Source organism: Eucalyptus grandis, chromosome 6 (assembly GCF_016545825.1).
Source record: "Eucalyptus grandis isolate ANBG69807.140 chromosome 6, ASM1654582v1, whole genome shotgun sequence".
NCBI classification, from domain to species: Eukaryota; Viridiplantae; Streptophyta; class Magnoliopsida; order Myrtales; family Myrtaceae; genus Eucalyptus; species Eucalyptus grandis.
The window spans coordinates 41258595-41276188 of NC_052617.1; positions in this window are offsets into that span (position 1 = coordinate 41258595).

The following is a 17594-nucleotide window of genomic DNA, read 5'->3' on the forward strand; positions in this document are numbered from 1 at the left end:
TGTATTTTATTTATTTATTTCTTTTTTGCCCTTCGCTTCCCCAAAGCGTTTTTGTTTTTGGTCGTAGCTTCCCAAAGGTTTCGTGGAGTTTTTTGGTTGATTCAAAGTTTTGTATTTTAATATTCATCACAATTATGCTCCGTTGATGAATATATACCATATTACCACCACACAGAGAGAGAAAAAACGAGTTAAGAAAAGATCAAACGTGCATTTTGTTTCCTGTGTTCTGATCTATCTGCCTAAAGGGAGAGATTATATAGAAATTAACAGGCAATATTTTACTAAGATCAACCAACATATATTATAAACTCAACTGATTCCACATAGATCACAATCTCCGAGTTTCGATCATAGGGCTCACCTCAATTCGATCCTGTCCATTGAACATCTAATTTATCCAGACTAATGGATACAGACTTTGTATGTCAACTGGGATAACTCTGAAATTAGTATGCCATAACGATGAAAGCGGGACGGGTCTGCGCACTGTGGCTGCAATTCATTACCTAATGTAAAAACTCATTACAATTCATTTTCTTCACGTAAAACCATCGATATCAAAGTGTCCAGGTGAGGACAAGCCACAAGTTCCAATAAATGTTGTGGGAATGTCTGACAGCACATGCGAGATGTTCGAACTTTCCGCTTTTCTCCCGAACCATAACCAGAAGCCATCGCCTCTCTTTAGTTATCGTACTGTTATAGCATGTGAAGAGATCTTTCCCTTGTTGCGTTTCCTAGCCTTTTGTTTATTAATACAAGTAAAATTTCTTAAGCCAAACGGCGCTGCACTTTCTAGCTGAAGGCATGATTGGTCCTCGGGTACCTATCGTAAGGATTTTGTTATCAAGAACAGTACACTGAACTGAGTTTTTTGGTTCGGTTTATAAATGCCAACTTGCTCGGAATCGTCACTTCAAGGCAGCCCATTGAGAAATCTAATGCGAGAATGAAAGAGAAACCGAAAGAGAGAAAAGAAAGATGAAAGAACATACAAGGAAAGGCCATGATAAGCCTTTTGCTGATGATAAATATACATATATCCAAGTTGTTATCGAGTAAAGTTGTACGAAATTCAAACTTTTGAGATATGAATGGATCTTTTGCATGTAAACTTTGTTCCATTATGATGCTTTGGTACACAGTAGCTGACTTTTACGGTCGCTCTCTCTTTTTGGGGGACTTTGTATGCCTCCTATAGACACAGTCCGCATTTTCCTATCCCTAAAAACAGTATTGTTAAACTCACATCTTTGCTTAATGGACAAAAAATATAATCATGCGTGATTTGCGTCAGGCATGGAGGGTAGGGGTTTTATGCGTAGCGCAATATAGTCAAATAATCTCATGTTTAGGCATATCCATATAAGTTTCAGTTCTAAATTTTACTTATTCGATCAGATTATTAGAGTATTTCATGTGTCTGAAGCATGTATGGTTCAAACTGAACTTCATTAGCGAAAGAAACATAGGGAGAAAGCTTACAAGATCTTAGGGTTTGTCTCACTTTAAAGTGTGACTTCACTTTTTTAAAGTTCTTATAGTACCATTCGAAAATGACTTCCGTTTGATGAGATAAATCTCGTCACAGATCTCTTGCGAACACGGAGGACAGACAACGAAATCTAAAAAGCTAAATGCGATGAGTACTATAATCAAGATGTCTGCCCGCTTGTTTGTCGAAAAATTTCATTTAAATTCCCTGAGAAATAATGGTTTCGAAAGTACAGGGATAATGTCTGACGGAAGACGGATTTGGCCAGAAAACAGGCAGAAGCTTTAGCTACACTCTTTAGAGTGAGCTTGAAAGAAATGATAGAAAATCTAGTCATGTCAATGGAAGATTAAGTGCTTGCATCATGTACTCGTCGTAATAGAAGTCCAACGATGTCCCCGGAACTATCCAGTTATGAGTGAAGTATATTGTACGCATATTACTCTTTTCAAATTCAAAAATACAGTGTCCACGTCTCACAAATTCAATGGAAGAATAATACTTAAAGTGTCAAAACTTGATACGAAGGGATACATAAGTATTAAAAGTTACGAAAATGACATTTAAATATCAATTTTTTTTTTTTTAAATGAGATACTTGAGTGCCAAATTTGATGAAAGTAGTCGGAAATTTTATATGACAATTTTTTAATAATATAATTCACTTAAAAGATGAGTTAGCAACAAGTTATCAAAACGACGTTATTTTGTCTTTTTTTGAATTTTAATATAAATATTAATTAAATTAAAATATTTTTATTTATTTTTAATAAAAGGACGAGGCGGTGGCGAGGGCTCAATCCTCATCCTCGAGCCAGGGCTCAACGACCTTGGCTAACCCTCCCCCCACTGTCGCCAAACCTTCCCGACAACGGTGGGGAGGTGGTAACAAGTTGAGCCCTCGCCTTCTACCTCCTATATATATAATTTAGCTTTAAATTTTATTTGTTTAATATTTATTTTAATTATATATCCACGTCAGCAGTAAAATGACGTCGATTTTGCATTTGTCTAGCCACATCGTTTTGCACTTGCCTCGCCGGAAAATTATCACGTAGCATTTTGGTCGAATTTTCTTGCCGTTAGCATTTAACTAATCCATTTTACTCAGCTTTGGACACTTAAGCATCATTTTTGTAACATTTTGACACTTAAGTGTCTCTCTGTGTTAAGTTTTTGCACTTCAAGTATTTTTTTCCCCCAATTCATTGGTCGGATCTTGCCTTCACCCGTCTGCAACGAGCCGGCACTAGACCAACTCCTCCTTAGTCTAAGTTAGGTATTCTCATGTACCAAAAAATTCTAACTTGCATCACGCCTCTAATAATTATCTCCTTCGCCGAAATGAACCCCAACCCGCAATGCAGTGATGCACGAGAATCCATGACATATTATCAAAAGGTCTACACACATTAGAGGCTCATTTGATTGACCTCGATATGGTGATTTTCTTGGAAGAATTTTCCGGCACCCCCTAGGTGAGTCATGATGATATTTCTACCAAACCGAGCCATAACAACAACAACAAACTCAACACGGCCAATTTAATAGCCTTAAGCATGCCAAATGAATGCACGTGTCTGAATGAATTGTTGAAATCCATCGAACATAATGAAAGCAAATCTAATAGATGGAAGGAAGAAGCGGTACGAGCAACTAAACTTGAGATCTTTAGCTGCACATTATGTTTTATAGATTACTTCCCCAAATGAAAGCTAATATGAGGATTGTACGAAGCATGCGAACCACCCTCCAGAAGCGATGGATCGTGTTCTGATGGCAAGTGAAGAATTTATTCAAGGCAAATCCTTTTGACTCCAGCGAATTCCAATCAAAAGTGGATACACTTGGAGGCTCTTTTCACGCTCTAAAACTTTGTTCCTTCTGGTCAACATTCTCATCAACATCGGAATCACTCTTTTGTCTTTTTCCTTTAAATGTTTCTGCGACACGTATCTTAACGCATTCTTGACCTCATATGTATTGGTTCCCAAAGATTTGCTGTGTTTGATGCCAACTTAGCTGTATCCTAGGGTTCGCTTTCTAATCATATGTGCTCGCTGACTTGGAACCTCGTTTATAAATGTGGTCAAAGATCATTCGTTCAAGTACCAGATCAAATTGCACTGAATCTATCTTTCTAGTACGAATTCAAGCATCCGGTGAGGTGTTTATCCCTGAGAATCATTGCTCCAAAGTATCTGTGTAAATACTGTAGTCCCGTATGCACAAGAAGTTAAGGATTTTCTAACCTATACAACGATGAAAACCTTATGGGGATCCAAACACTTTTGGGTTATAAACATGTTTACTCATGGGCGATTATTCTATAGCGAGGTGGGTTCATATCTTGATCGCAATGCCAAAGGAGAGATCATACGAAATTTTCATATGATAAGGCTATCCTTAACACCATATCTTGAGCAATGTGAGACCTTAACCAATGTTGACAAGATAAAAATTTTGATTGAAAATTTTTGTGTATGAATATCTCTTCAAATAGTACTTAATATTAACAGAAATTATGAAACCTCGAGAGTTAGGGCATCCACGAGCCTCTTAGATATGACTCCAACAACAGAATTAGTAAACTGTTATTGAGCATTTGGACAAGCTAGCTTTATCTTGAGTATGAGCAAGTCACCAACCAGGTAATTGGCTGGGTTATTCTAGATTTGGTTTGCAAGTTAGAGGTCGCATGTTCAATTCTTCAGCCTATTCTCTTCTCAGGAAACCTTGGTTAGTTTGTGAAAAACATACTTGGGCTTAAATGTATTGCCAATCTTCGTTGATGTTTTAAATCAAATATTCTAGCAGTGGGTGGGATAGGTCCCGATTCCATCTAAACCCTCGACCGTGTTTGAAAATAGTACAAGCTTCTCTCTCCTAAAAATCCATCTAAGACTTGTCGCACTGTTTAACTAGTTTTTTTAATAAACTTTTGAAGGGGGACATTCATTAGCATCTTCACCTTCACTTTCACAGTTCCTTTCCAGCTACCCCCAGGGTACGCCATTATAGATTAAGCAAGGAGAAATAGAATAGAATCCAAGTGCACCCCAGCTGATTTATTCCTCAGACCAATCTCAAGTACATGTCCAAGCTAAACTAGGGTCTTGAATGGCAAAATGTACAAGCTAAAAAAAAGGCTCCCTACCAAATTACTTTTTCCATGAATCCTGGTTCTCCCAAGATATTTTCTTGAGGCTAATCCCAACAGTGTCTTCTCTCGATAATTATTCTATTGCGTTGGGACAAGATCTATCATGACCTTATTGAATCAGTTAAGTATTTGAAGATTTAGCATTATCTTTCTTTTCTTAAACCTCAAGGAAAAAGAGGAATGAGGGTTTTGACTTATATTCATGTACTTTTTTTTATCAAGAACCAAGAAGTCTTATAGATTTCACGGTGGGGTTGTCTATTATGCAAGACCTCCGAGCAGAATTATAAGTACCCCATGACTATGAGCACGCCAAATTACACAGATAGTGAAGCTTGTGGGTGGGTACTGACTACAGAGGATTAGCTTTTTCGCTATTGAATCCAATCCTGATCTTTCTTCCTCTCCATGGGTGCCCCACCCAATATAAAGAAGCAAAAGACGGAAAAAAGTTGTGACAAAGAAGAAAAAGTTCTCTGGTGTGCAAAAAGGAGGTCAGAAACCCTAGACTGCGATGGTGTACTGATGACTTGCCTTGTACCCTCGATAATATGTTTTCGCACCTGGGCCAATTATATCTTTGTGCAAGTGGTCATGGCTTACACGCTTAACAGTGCAGCTCGATCATCACCTTCGCTATATTCGCATCTCGCTTTCTAACACGCCTCTCGAACCTGACAACCCTGATCTCATGCCATCAAGGGACCAGTTTGATTGGCTATTTCACGGTCAACCTTTAATGGCATTGGCTCTGTGTTGCAGTTCTCTTTAGGGTTTGTGTGCTTAATGTGGTGTTTACACGTTCGCGAATCCTAATTCTTTTCAGATATTTGCTAATTTTATATCTTGCTCGAGAAATCTCGAAGTTATATATATAAACTCGTTCTATTAATCATAGTTAAAAGATTATATCCATAAAACTCGAATTTCTCTATTGGAATCTCAACGATATACATCGGTAATACTTATATTTTGTTCGAAACTGTATGGTAATTAAATTGATTAGCCCAAGCGTAAGCAATGACTTCTCGTTAAGTTAATTAAGATGAGAGTGGTTTATCTATATTTTCGTGCTTCTTTTTGCTTTTTCTATGATTTAAGATTCCTTTTGATCTAGAGAGTTTTGCAAAAGAAAAAACAAGCAGCATCTTCCTTCAGAATTTAATTCCCTCTGCTTCTGTGGGATATGCAATTGCTGAAATAGTGACATCATATAATTAAGCCATAATCGATCGTTTGGTGATGTTTATCTTTCATGAACTGCTCCATTAGAAACAATTATTTATTTAAAAAGAATTCGACGCAAACACTAGTTGGTGGAGAGCTACACAAGAACTAAAAAGAGACTCACTAAAATAAGATTTTTCCATTCGCCAAGAACCATCTTCCATTTCAATCCCCCCAACTTGTGTTATTCAATTTATAGATGTGGAATAATAAGCTTTATGCCACAAGGGAAATATTTATAATTTAAACTTCCACGTGGCAACTCCAATGAGAATATAAATGTAAACGTGTCAATGATGCGAACCCTCTTCATGCGGCCTGCGATCTTCATCAAAGGGAAGATCTCTTTAATTGTTTCTATTGAACGTTGGTGCGATTTGACAAGATTCTTTCTTCAAATTTAAGAATGGGAGTGAAGCAAGATGAGCAAATGACCCTTCGAGGTTGGTTCCAAAGGATCTAATTGCATATGCCATTAAAGAAACACTTTAATTTTAGCATGTAACGTCAAATCAGATTGTGATACATAAGATTAGAATTTCAACGTTGGAGCAAAAATTATAATTCTCATCGCAAACATCTCGGATAAAACCAATTATGAGGAAATTTAGACGCTTAGCAGGTATTCTATTGAAATAAAAACGAATATCGAGAAAGAAAGCCATTTGAAAACATGAAAAGCATTTTTTTCGAAGGAAAGTCTTGGTAGAAAAAAATAAGTCCAAGCAAAAACTAGCTTTCTTGGAGAGAGAACCCATGGATTTTGTTTTGTACAATGCCCACTTTCCCCCCAATAAATTAAATTGTACGCACGACAATCCTTAGGAGAGCTCATCCTTGAAAGCTAGTTATTTTGTTGATAGACTTGAAGGGTTTATAAACTAGCACATACCATCACATATCACCGATGTGGGATAGCTTATATATAATCTTTTAACATCACTTTTAAAGGCACTCTAATGAGGAAATATCAACCCTTCGACATCAAAATCTTCTCGAGTCTGAAATATTGGTACGTGTTAATGGCATGAGTCGCAATCATGGTCAGTTCCCAAAACCATAAATTTATTTAACTTATCAAGAATCAAAATCTCTAGTCCACCAACAAACACTATTGAAGCACTTTTCTTCGCCCTTTTCTTCGCTCTTCTTTTGTCCTTCCCTTGTTAATATAACTACGATAAAGTCTTGGTAGAAAATATAATAATGGGCTCACCTCAGCCCAAACCCTATAAAATTTCGGCCTTAACGACTCAGCCCACTTTCACTTGTTCCTCACCACATGTGCATGTGAGAGTAAGAAGGAAAGGAAGCAACCGGCAAAGAAAACAAGAAAAAAGAGGAATGGAGAAAAGAGAGAAATTTTTGCCTGCACACTCCGAACGTCCCGACAAGCCGAATCAATTTCATTTTGTAATGCCTTGTTAGAATTCAGGCTGTTTATTCATCTAATCAAAGTAATCTATGAAATTACTCCTAAATCTGAGTTGTGTGAACTTTGAATTGCAAGATTTCATTTAAAAGTTGTGAAGAGATGAAGTTTTGAGAAATTGATAGCTCAGAACGTTTGAGCTATGAGATTCGACGAAAATTGATTCCGAAATATGGTTTGAACGAAATAAATTTTTGAAGTTTCGCATGTAAGTTACATGTAATTGACAATATGCATAACGGACAAAGATAATTGTTCACTATAAACAAATTTCTTCTTTAACCAATAGGAGTCGATTGGATGATGAATAAATGTCACGCCCGATCCTCGGGCACGCACACATCCGTCTCACTTGGTCGATTTTATAAAGCGATATCCCAGACAATGTATCGCCGACCCTTTAATTTTTTAAGCACATGCGGAAGCGTTTAAAATCCCCAGACAATAAAACGATGGGATAGAAAAGCAGGGCCATATTTTTCATATTGAAATTTATAACCACACTTTTATACAAACCACAAACCCTTTCATAACTATTCACATCAAAACGGAGATCTCAAAAGAAGACAAACTTAGATGAACTAGGCCGTACTCAAGGCCCCTCTCAGGATTGTCTTCTTCTTCCAAAATCATTTTCTTCAGATCTCACCTCCGAGTTCTCCTTCTCGGATTCCTCCTCCACAGCTCTTCAGCGGGGTCCCGAAATGGTTTCCAAACCGGGATGAGACTACGTCTCGGCGAGTTCTACCCCACTGCCCGATTAGTAAACTATTATACTAAAGGCTGCCTAAACACGCACGGGGCGGAGGACTTACCTTGGCCTCGCATCCCACCTCCGCAAGTCAAGACAATTCATAATAGGCACCCAAGCAATCATATCACCGATCGAAGCATCGATCAAATCGACCTAGTCGATTATATTCCAACAAGACCACTCACGGTCATTCCCATTCGACAATCAATTCACATCAAATCAAAGCATCGACCTAGTCGATTACATGTCAAACAAATCACTCTCCACGAGGAGTATCTAAAAGCGAGGCCACGTGCATTCTCTAGGACAACATTCCAAGTCTCCGAGTTCACGTGCCTCGAACCTTGGGCCCACGTGCATTCTCTCGGGCCCCTTTTCGCCAAAGTGATGCATCAAGTCACCGAGACCACGTGCCCTTTTAGATGCCCGGCCACGTGCATTCTCTTAGGTGCATCTCACCAAAGCGATGCATCACCCGCCGAGACCACGTGCCCTTTTAGATGCCATTCCTAATGCTGGACCCACGTGCATTCTCTAAGGTGCATCTCACCAAAGCGATGCATCAATTCGCCGAGACCACGTGTCCTTTTAGATGCTAAATCCTGTCACCGAGCCACGTGCATTCTCCGGGGACGACATACCGAGTCTCCGAGCCACGTGCATTCTCTCGGGCGACATTTTCGCCAAGGTGACATATTCAACCACCGAACTCACGTGCATTTTCCAGGTGACATTCCAATTCACCGAGCCACGTGTCCTCTTTGCAAGGTTACCAGTTCACTTTCAATATCGACAACCAATGCCCAACGATTTCTCAATCAAATAAATAAATCAACTCAACAAAACATTATAAATGCTGAATAAACATACTTGGCCATTCACCAATCAATACTCAATCAAATAATTAAATTAACTCAACAAAGCATTATAAATGCTGAATGAACATACTTGGCCATTCACCAATCGATACTCAATCAAATAATTAAATTAACTCAACAAAGCATTATAAATGCTGAATGAACATACTTGGTCATTCACCAATCGATAATTCAATCTCAATCGATTCCAATCAATTTAGGGTAAATCCCTAAAATATCACAATTTATTCAATTCCATACAACGTGGAGCTCAAATAAATAAACGGACTGCACCACGACGATCAGCACGAGATTTCGGTCGTCGGCCATCAAAATCTTAATTTCCGAAAAATAATTAATTTATTTATTAATTTCGAAAATTAAATAATTAATATTAAAAATTCAATTTAGCTCAAAATAAAGCCCGATTACATAAACGGACTTCACCACAGTCATCAGCACAATATTCCGGCCCCGGGCCATCTCAGTTGAATTTTCAGAAAATAAATAATTATTTAATTAATTTCGGATATTAAATAATTAATATTAAAAATCCCATTTAACTCAAATTAAAGCCCGATTAAATAAACGGACTTCACCACAGTCATCAGCACAATATTCCGGTTCCGAACCATCTCCTTGAATTTTCGGAAAATAAATAATTATTAAATTTAATTCCGAAAATTAATATTTAAATACAAAAATATCCACTTAGGCCCGAAAAGCCTAATTGGAGCCCACTAAGGGTCGGGGAAAAATCCCGAGGCACTTCCGATAATTAGTAGACCACGTCTACTTGCTAATTACACAATCAATTTATCTAAATCACATCACAATTGACTAATAATTACTAATTTATTCTAATCTAACAACCTAAACATAATTAATTAAATCTAAACCAACCTTAAGCATAATTAGCCAACTAATCCTGGATTAGTGAGATTACTCACCAAATCGCACGCAAATCGGATCAATCCGACGGCAGCGACGCGAGGAACGATTGTTCCCAAAGCACGGCTCGGGTTCGGGGCCGGGAAACGGCCCAAAAGCGGGCCCGAAGATGCTGAAACCCACTCCGTGGGTCTGCTGGACGGAGCCGATCGGGCCTGCTCCGGCGGCTAGGGCGGCGAGGGGAAACCGGCGGAGGGCGAGGGAGTCGCGGGGGAGGTCCGGCGAGGTTGGCGGTGGCCGGAGGTGGCCGGAGATGGGCTGGTCGGTGCTGGAACAGAGGCGAAACAGGGCTGGGCCGAGCTGGATCGCGCGGCCTGGGCGCACGCGGACGGCGGCGAGCGCACGGGCGCGGGCGGCGGTGCGACGGTGCGGCGAGCGGGACGAGCGGCAAGCGGCTGAGGGGCGAGCTACAGCTTCTGGTTCGCTCGGCGAAGAAAAGAAGGAGAAGAAAGAAGCTGGTTCGGTCGAGCGTGCGGAGGAAGAAGAAGAAAAAGAAAGAGAGAGAGAGAGAGAGAGAAGGGATAAGGGTTGACCGGTCAATAAAAGAGAGAGGGAAAGTGAGCGGTGGGGAATTCGCACGAGGGGGAAAGGGAGAGGAGAGAGGAGAGAGAAAGAAAAGAAAGAAAAGAAAAGAGAGGGAGAGAGAGGAAAAAGAAAAGGAAATGCATAATTCCTTATTTCAATTTTCCTTTTTCTTTCTCTTTTCTTTTGGGCTTCAAATTTTCTTCCGATAATTTCTTTATTGAAATTTCGGACCCGTCAATAAATCGACGATGAAACGAGGATCCTAAAAATAAGAATTATGACGTCTTAAAATTCGATTCCCGAAATCGAGTTCATTTCGTGGTTAAAATCGATCGACGTGATTTTAAATTTCAATCCAACCAATTAGGTAGCTTTTAGGAATTTTACAGCTGATACATCCCTTAACGGCTTTACCCAATAGGTTAGTTAACTCGTGAGTGATCGCCGTAGAAAAAGACTATAGGCGCGTCGACGAAATGCCCATTTCACTTTATCGAAACGGGGTCGTATTTCGGGATGTCACAATAAATATAGTTTAATTTAATTATTTATTAGAATAGTGATTTACTTGGATTTTGATATTGATTTTCGATTAATTGATAGGAAGAGGAGTTAATTGATTCGAGTAACTTTTGTAAGCTGGTTTTCAGCTTTCCAAGTGAATCTTAGTTGAAGGCAAGTTTGATAAATATGGGTTCAATGCAAGACCATGTCAGGAGAAACAAGAAACGAGTCAAATCAAGGATCAAGGATCAAGAATCAAAAGAGATGCTTCTCATCTTCTTTTTCTTTTCTTTCTTTAAAGAAGGTCTGGAGGTACTAATCATGTCGTAAAGGAGGAAAAATTCTTGGCTAAACCCTGGCCCGACGCGTAGATGAATAGAAAGAGATGCTTCTGGACTAAACTCACGAAACAACCCTGACTTTTTGAATGAATCTTGGTTGAAGACAAAACTAGGTCAAGAACATCAAGAAAGAAGAAAACCGAGAAGAATTAAGAGAGGTGCGTCTTTATCTTTTTCCTTTTATATATAAAAGAAAACACGTATCGGGAGTACCAACTACGGCAAAAGAAAGTACCAAATTATCATGTTCAAAGGAATTCAACATAAAACTGTCATGAAATATCAAATTTTACCATAAATTAACATTTCATTGAAGTATATGTATACTTTGAATGGGTAGCTGTAATGGTGATGAATAGTTCAGAGCAATTATCAATTTGGTAAAACAACTATAAATTGGTAAGACAACTACCGGCATCAATAAGGCCAATTATCTAATTAGAATGCTCGGAAGATAAGAATGCTTATTAACTCGAGAAATATTTAAAATTGTCACACATCACATTCTCAGTTAATATGATGTATGATGTCAATTAATCTAATTATATCATATTGTGTAAATCATCCATCTCAATTATCCTCATTTCTCAATAAACACCACACTAAACAAATTATCGACGTGATTTAATTACAGGATGTGGTTGATAAAACCGGATGAGTGATTGTTGCCCGATTGTTGCACCAAAATTTCTTTCCCTTCTCAAGTTGTGCAAGTAAAAAATTCAGTGTACCGAGAAATGATGTCTACTCTTAGTTTATGTAGCCACGTCCTTCTTTTTTCATAAAAATTTTTCCAAGTTCCTCCAGCACTAAATCATATTAAATTTACCTAACTAGCCCAAACAACGTTATGGTGCAACTTTAATGAAAAAAAAATCCAATATAAACATCTACTTAGGTATCCACATTGACTAAATTTATCCCCGTCGTACTCTAATTTTATCAATTCATAACTAAATTTTTCCATACACACAAGTGGGCCTCTGCATGCTTTACCTACATCATAGCCAACTGTCGTGTAAGCTCAATTTAGTTGAATCTAACGTTTGAGGGACTAGATTATGAAGCTTTATGAAAGTAAAAGAACACAGTTAAATAAATTCAAAGTGCATGTAAATACATTTGAAAATGCGTGAATGAATAGAGACGATTAGTAGAATTTATCTCAATAATAACACCCTGGCTATTATTAGTGGTAGCATACTTCGATCCTACTTATCGATGGCTACTTCAATTTAGTGTCTCCTAATTATCTGCAAATCCCATTTGTAGTAGTGAAACATTCATGAACAAATTAATCACGAAAAACCTTTTAAATTAAGGGATGAAATTCATAGAAATTGTACTTGAATACTTTTGAATCATTTTCATGTGGAAGATTGCACAATCACTCTAAATGTATGCTGAGATCTCTTAACTGGTGTCACCATCTAAATTGACTACAAAAATTAACCAACAACAACCACCACCACCTTAAATGCAGAATAACCATGATAGGAGTCAAGACTCTACAAGAAAAGCAGGAGAGAACAAAAACCAATAACCTAAAGTCTGAACTCCCAATTCCACGTTAGTAAATCAAGGGATGATAAAAGAACATGCGGAAATAGAGAGATTAAAGAATGATTTGGAAAGGGAAGAGAGGAAAATAAACAATGGCCTGTTTCCGTGCAATGACAAGCTTTTAAGCATCAAGAAATTTCGAGTCAAGTGTCCAGGAAATGGGAAGAAGACGGCCAATACGTGGAAAAGAAACGCTAGTGACTAACTTTTCGTCGCTCTTCATGTCTTCTCCTCCATGTTTTTTTTAATATAATTTTTAACAATTTTTGTACGCGGTTTGTAAAATATGGGTTGAATAAAGAACTAGTTTTTCTTGAGGAGAGACCCTAAAATTAGATTATAGAAACAATAATCCCTCGGAGAGATCATCCTTAAAAGTTAATTATTTACTTAATAAACTTAAAAGATTTATAAATGCATGAACACCATTACATTTTATCGATGTTGGATAACATATACATGAGTAATATTTAAAAAAAAAATCATTTAGCTTTCTTAGAGAGAGAGAGAGAGCCTAAGGATTCTCTATTATATAAGATCCACGTAAACTTTCCCCTTAGTATTTATTGTAAATTAAATTAGACACCAAAAAAAAAAAATCCCTTTGAGAGCTCATCCTTAAAAACTAGTTATTTAGTTGGCAGGCTTAGAAGATTTACAAAGGTACATCCCATTACATTCACCGACATTATAAAACTTATACGTGATCTTTTAGCATCATTTTTTAGAAGCACGTGACTTGTCAAGATCTTCTCAAGTTTGCATTGGTAAACGCAATGACATGAGTTAAGTAAATACGATCTTTTGGAAACTCTAAAATGTTTTGCCTTTTCAATAATTAAAATCTCCTACTCCACCAAGAAACACTAATGGAGAAATCTTGTTCGCTCTTGATTTCTCCTCATTCACTAAATGAGAAAAGACAAAAGAAAATTGTTGTTTGCATGCTGTATATATTGATTTGTTTTTGTTGGGAATTACTGATCCCCGAAAACCGGATTCGACACCGAATCGAACCCCTAAATCTATGCGGAAGACGAAGCCCGGGAAAACACGTATCACCGATCGTAAAGCACACCACGGATTCGAGCGTACCTTGTTAGCCACAGATTAAACACCAATGCCGAAGAAGAGGAAGAAATTCTGGCCCCGTTCGATCTGATGATGACTTGAAGGAGAGAAAACAGTGCCTTGAACTTACTGTTCTTTTTTGGAGGAAGAGAGAACGCGCGGGAGAAGACGTACGTTTTATTGTCAAACGTTGTCTTCTCTCTCTCTCTCTCTTCCTTTATACCTCTCCCCCTCCACGGGCCCTATTCCCAGTGGGCCGGGCCCTTTGGGCCCAATTTGAGCGGATGGGCCAACTCAGGCCCATCTCATAAATCTATCATCTCCCACTCGCACATGGTGGTACAAAACCAACATGGGCGGACAGGCCCTACTTAGCCTCATTTGAGAAAAATCCATCATAGACTTTCTCTTAACATGGTGGGTCGAACATAATCCTCTTTACCTCTCTTCAACATTCATACCGGTGAATAATCCGTGCGACCAAAGATACTTTGAGAGCTCGTTGCCATACATCTCATTAGGAATACATAGCAGCTCATAATGGGCATCACTTCCCGAGTAGATTTAGTATGCAGTACCTAGATCGATCGATCACATTTTTATCTCTCTTGATCTCTTTTAAACAATGATATATTTATTGTATTCACAATTATGATTATCACAAAGACAGTCATAATTGGTTAACCGGTGAATACAAAACTACAATGTGATTCTCCAAAATCGATCTTCCTCTTTCTTTCAAACTCTCAATTTCAGTCCAGCTTGCTTTTCTAGAAATGCCCCATTAGATCGAATCAAACTCATGATCATTGGCAACATCCTAAGATAGCAAACACTAAATAGAAATCTTGAGAATAAGTAAGAGTCATGAGGGGACTAAGAAGTTGAGGAACTCTCTTCCTCAAGAGTCTCACACGACATAAAAAAGTTGAGATCAAACTTTTGCCACTCTTATTGGTCGTCTCTTGCATACGTAGTATGAAATACGTATTACGGTATTAACTCCTTTCCCATGGAGCGTATGTCTACACCTTTCAATACCGTACAGATGATAGTTTAGACATACCCAATGTCTAACTTGAGTTCACGTATCTACTCATTCACTAAATTCATCGAACTCACATCCGCATCATAGACAGATAAAGTAAAATATGTGGGGTATTTTACTCTCGGACATAGTAAGTATTATGTCCTCATCTTAACATCCGCAAGGCGACATACGTGTTTTAAGCTTGAGCTCTCAATTATCACCTAGATAATAAGCTTAAAAACAGTCTCATCTCTATTTATCACACAGTAAATAGAGGCGATTACCCGTGTGAGTGGGCTAATCTCATCTGTCCGACATACTTCTTCTAACTTAAAGTAATGCACCGAGCATTAAGATGCATAAAGATCAAACAAAGATTCATAGGCATTAATGATGAAAACACAAATTCATCAAATGTGAACTCTTAGGGAAATTACAATATTCAGTACATCATCCTCTACGCAATCCTAGAGATTTCACATGGCCACAACACACATCTCTAGGTATTGGCTTTGTCATAGGATCTGCTACCATTCCATGCGTAGTATGTACTCTAAGTTCACATCTTTTCGTGCAATTATATCCATAACAAAGTTATACTTGGTATCTATATGTTTGGTCTTGCCATGATATTTTGGATCTTTAGTGTACACTTCTGCTGCTTGATTATCATAGTTAACTAATAACAAATCTGCAGCACTTCCAATAACACCTAAATGATCCAATAATCTCTTAAGCCAAACATCTTTTTATACTGTTGCCGATAATACCACGAACTCAATTCCATCGTGGACAAGGCTATATACTTTTGTTTCTTACTGCTCCAACACATGGTGCCATTATTCGGTAAGAGAACAAACCTAGAGGTAGATTTCCTTTCATTTAAATCTCCTCCCCAATCAACATCAGAATAGCCTTCGAGTCGCAGATCCTTTCCTTGATAACTCAGCATATAATCAGCAGTTCCCTTTAGATACCTCAGTATTCTCTTAACGGCTTTCTAATGTGCTTGACCTGGATTGGATTGGTATCTACTCACCATTCCAACTGCAAAACATATGTCAAGTCTTGTACACATCATAGCATATATCAAGCTTTCAATAGCACTAGCATAAGGAACATGTTGCATTTGTTCCTTCTCTTGTGGAGTCCTTGGACACGTCTATGGCTCAATCCTTCACCTTTTGCAATAGGAGCGTCAATGGGTTTACAATCCCATATCATTCAATTCAAAATTTGGAAGACAACCAACTTTTGACAAGATTGACTAGCTCCATATTGCTTCCGGCAATTAGTATATCATCAACATATAATGATATGATCACAAATTGATCCTTGGATCTTTTGATATATACACAATGATCCTCATCTATCATTGTAAAGTCATATGCCATTATGGCATTATGAAAACGTATATATCCTTGTCTTGACGACTGCTTAAGGCCATATATCGACCCCCAAAGTCGACATACCTTTTCTTCTTGGCCTTTCACTATGAAACCAACAGGTTGTTCCATATATATTTCATCCTCTAATTCTCCATTGAGGAAAGCAGTCTTTACATCCATTTGATGTAACTCAAGATCCATACTAAACACTATTGCCGAACTATGCGAATCAAGGCAAATCTTACTATAGGAGAAAAATATCTTCATAATCAATTCCTTCCTATTGATTATACCCCTTCGCCACAAGGCGAGCCTTATGCATTTCAATCGAGCCATCAGCCTTTCGCTTTTCTTTGAGAACTCACTTGTTCCCAATGGCTTTGCGTCCTTTTGGAAGATCAACCAGCCTCCCAGAGACTTGGTTTGATTTCATTGACTCCATTTTCCTATTTCATTGCATAAATCCATTTCTCCTTACTAGGGCAATTTAGAGCCTCATTAATATTTCTTGGCTCATCCTCATCTTGCGGAGCAACCATAAAAGTTTCCCTTTCAATGTCAAAACATCGACGGGGAATACTTTGGCGACTTGTTCACCGTATGGGAGATTGTACACTTAGCACATCATTCCCCATTATGCTCCCACTTGGATTAGGTAATGATGATGTCGTCACACCAGGTGGTTGCAATTGAGAATGAGTTGAATTCAATTCATCACATCTTATATTACTCCCACTTGGATGAACTCCATTAATATCATAATCTTAATCCAAGGTTTCAAATAGGAAGTAATCTTCCCTATTTCGCCCTTCTTAGGAAATTCATCCACTAAGAATATGACATCCCGTGATTCAAATTCAGTTATTCTCCCACTTTCCGCTCACTTACGAACACATACCCTTTTGAGTGTTCGGAGTATCTCATTAAAATACTCTACTTTTATATGGGACTCAATTTCTCAAACTTGTGAGAGGACATATGAGTATAGACAGCATAACCCCATGGCTTAAGTAAACTTAAGTCCGGTTTTCTACATATCCATAACTCATATGGAGTGAAACTAACTGATTTGGAAGGCACCCGGTTAAGTATTTAGGCAGCATTAACAACACATCACTCCATAAAAGTGATATGTAAGTTAGCATACGCCATCATGGACCTAACCATTTCTAGTAGGGTTCTGCTTTCTTCTCTCTCGCAACACCATTTTGTTGAGGAGTATATGGAATAGACAACCGTCTTTCTATTCCTTTTTCATCACATAATTTTCTGAACTTATCGATAAATATT